The 3,166-nt window shown below is 48.6% G+C and overlaps 1 non-coding gene across 1 annotated transcript; it reads right to left on the reverse strand.

The window, feature by feature from the left end:
- Positions 1-1,865: 1,865 nt before the first annotated feature.
- Positions 1,866-1,937, reverse strand: TRNAI-GAU (transfer RNA isoleucine (anticodon GAU)). The gene has a single exon. It is a non-coding gene; the product is annotated as a tRNA-Ile (tRNA).
- Between the last annotated feature and the right edge of the window lie 1,229 nt (positions 1,938-3,166).

Below are 3,166 nucleotides of genomic sequence, written 5' to 3' on the forward strand. Positions count from 1 at the left end.
TAAGCAGTACCTCATTTCTCAGTCACAGTGTAACACCATCTATAGGTTGTAGCCTACTTCCAGATGTGCTTTATTCCCAAGCCGCAGCGCTATAGCATCTTCACTGGATTCGTTCAACCTCATACAGTCTTCCACTGCCTCCAAATAATGATTTAGTACTTCACCCACTGTTCTGAGATCTGACAAGATCAGGCTAGCCTGGGCCACCTGGCTCAGGGCACTTTCCTGGATAGCATCAGCTTACTGACAATACTTTGCTCTGAATCTCTGGTGATCTCTTTCAGTGGCTTCCGTTTCAGTAGACATTGCTAGCCACAAGGCTGAACACTGTGGCTTTCTTTTTTCTTTTTCTTTTTTTTTTAAAGATTTTATTGGGTTTTATATTACAAATTTTCCATTGCAATAATCAACATCTATAACAATATAAAATTTCAATTCTGACTTAATGTTGTTATAATTCCATACAATATATATATTAAAAAAAAGAAAATTTTGGAAAATTTATGACTTCCCCTTCACCTCTATCTGCCTCTTAATAAAAAGTTCATCCCGTCGTAGTTGATCTAATCTTAATAATCTATAACACTGTGGCTTTCTATAGGAGATGAAGAAGCTAAGAAGTCCCCAGCTAAGATGTCGCCAGCACCAATAAAACCAACAGGACACTATCCTGCTATCCGATTGGCGTAGTTCATCTATCAGGACAACCAAGGAGTTTTCTGTACCACAATTAGGCCTGGATTCAAACAGAAAAGTGTGGTGTAGTTGTTAAGAGCGGTGGTTTGGAGCAGTGGAGTCTGATTTGGAGAACCGGGTTTGATTCCCCTCTCCTCCACATGAACGACGGAGGCTAATCTGGTGAACTGGGTTTGTTTCCCCACTCCTACACACTAAGCCAGCTGGGTGACCTTGGGCAAGTTACAGCTCTGTTAGAGCTATCTCAGCTCCACCTACCTCACTGTTGTTGTGGGAAGGGGAAGGGAAGGTGACTGTAAGCTGATTTGAGTCTCCCTTAAGTGGTAGAGAAAGTTGGCATATAAAAACCAACTCTTCTTCTAAATAATCCATTTGAAGAAAGCCTTGCAAAGAGTTCAAGAGCTTTACTCCCCAATACTTCTGATAATTGTTCAGTTTGTTCCATTCAAGGATTTTCCCCAATACTATCTTGACCACAGCCTTTTTTTTAATGAGAAGCACTGAGCCTGTTAATGAGGTGTTAATGATTTGTACCATTCATTGGGTCAATCCTCCTGTGACAGATTTCCTAAGCCAAGAGAGGCGCAGATCAAATGAGAAGGCTTCACATCTTCAAGTATTCCACCTTAATTGCTGTGTTTGTGAAATTTCAGGCCGTGCTGGGAGCCCTTGAGTCATGACACTCAGAAACGAGGCTATTGTTTGCTGAAATTCTCTAGATTTTTTCTTCTTCTTCTTCTAAATGGGTAATTTACCAGTCAATGAGCATGCACCTTTTAGCACCTTGAGGAAAGCAGAATACAGGGGCACATAATCATCCCACCAGCTCACAAGCAGCTGCAACCTGACCGTTCTTGCATTTAAAGTATGCACTCCAGCCACAGTCCTTTCCCATAATACTTGGCATTTCTATAGAACCCTTGAATACTGTTCAAAGAAAGCATCTAAGTAAGGACAATGCTACAAGGCATATTGGTATTATTGCTCCCTTATTGGAGATAGAGAGGCTTATTTTGTATGTTACATGACTTCAGGTTACATGAAACTGCCTTATACTGAATCAGACCCTTGGTCCATCAACTTCAGTATTGTCTACTCAGACCAGCAGCAGCTGTCCAGGGTCTCAGGCTGAGGTCTTTCACATCACCTGCTTGCCTGGTTCTTTTAACGGGAGATGCCGGGGATTGAACCTGGGACCTTCTGCATATCAAGCAGATGCTCTACCACTGAGCCACAGCCCCTGTTGCTGATAGGCAGGAGATAAGGAGTCCTTGGTTGAACTACCAGGCTCTTAGTGGCTGTGTTACTCCAGTGCTCTTTTGACCTGTTCTTACAAGACTCAAAACTCAGGCAGGTATTGAGAGCTGGGTGGTTTTTGTTCATTGTATTTTATTTTCGACCTCCTGCCGCGTTTCCTCGCCTGAACGAATTCATTGCATTCTCCCCCTGCTTTTGTCAAGGCATCGGTATTGTCTGCTCTGATTGGCAGCGGCCATCTAGGGCCTTCGGAAGGTTTCCCCCCCCCTGCCAAGCCTGTTGGCCCTGACCTGGATGGCCCAGGCTAGCCTGATCTCATCAGATCTCAGAAGCTAAGCAGGGTATTTGGATGGGAGACCACCAAGGAAGACCAGGGTTGCTGTGCAGAGGAAGGCACTGGCAAACCACCTCTGTTAGTCTCTTGCTATGAAAACCCCAAAAGGGGGTCGCCATAAGTCGGCTGCGACTTGAAGGCATTTCACACACACACAAGCCTGTTGACCAAGAGGTCTGGCTGTCGGCAAGGGAAATCCAGAAGATCCGCCCGGTGCACCCAGGAGAGCAGGGAAACCGAGGGGGGCTCGGGAGGGGAGGCGCCCTTTTTCTTGCAAAGAGGCCACTTCCCTGGGGAAGGGGAGGCACGACTCGGTCCCTCCCTCCGGCCAGCCGGCGGAGTCCCCCGAAGGCTTCTCCGCGCCTCCTCCCGGGCCACCAGCAGCCTTGAACATTGGCCATTTACGCACGGGGTTTTTTGCCTTGGATTCGCCGCTCAAGAGATGCACAATTTTCCCCCCATCCTAATTCTCAAAACTCAACAAACAAGACCCCAGGCAGAGTTTCGATGATTCGGGTGGGGGGAAATTGTGCATCTCTTGAGCGGCGAATCCAAGGCAAAACCTCCAGTGCGTAAATGGCCACTTGACGCCCTCTTCCAGCCCATCTTGGACCCGTCCCCGGTTGGCTGGTCCCGACGGGTTCCTGCTTCCTCTCTCCGGCTCCAACGGGGGCTGCCGCCTCCTCACCCCCCCTCTTCTGATTCAGGCTCAGCATCCCACGCTGCCAAGCCTTGCCAAGGGAGGGAGGGAGTGAGAGAGAGAGGGGGGGGGCTTGGCTGCCGCCCTCCCGCCCGGCCATCCCCGCAGCAGGCAAGGACCTCCCCGCGCACGCCAGGACCTCCAAGGCGATGCTGTGGGCGCAGGGGCTGCCTGCCGGC

The sequence above is a fragment of the Euleptes europaea genome, chromosome 16 (genome assembly GCF_029931775.1).
Source record: "Euleptes europaea isolate rEulEur1 chromosome 16, rEulEur1.hap1, whole genome shotgun sequence".
In the NCBI taxonomy this organism is placed as follows: Eukaryota; Metazoa; Chordata; class Lepidosauria; order Squamata; family Sphaerodactylidae; genus Euleptes; species Euleptes europaea.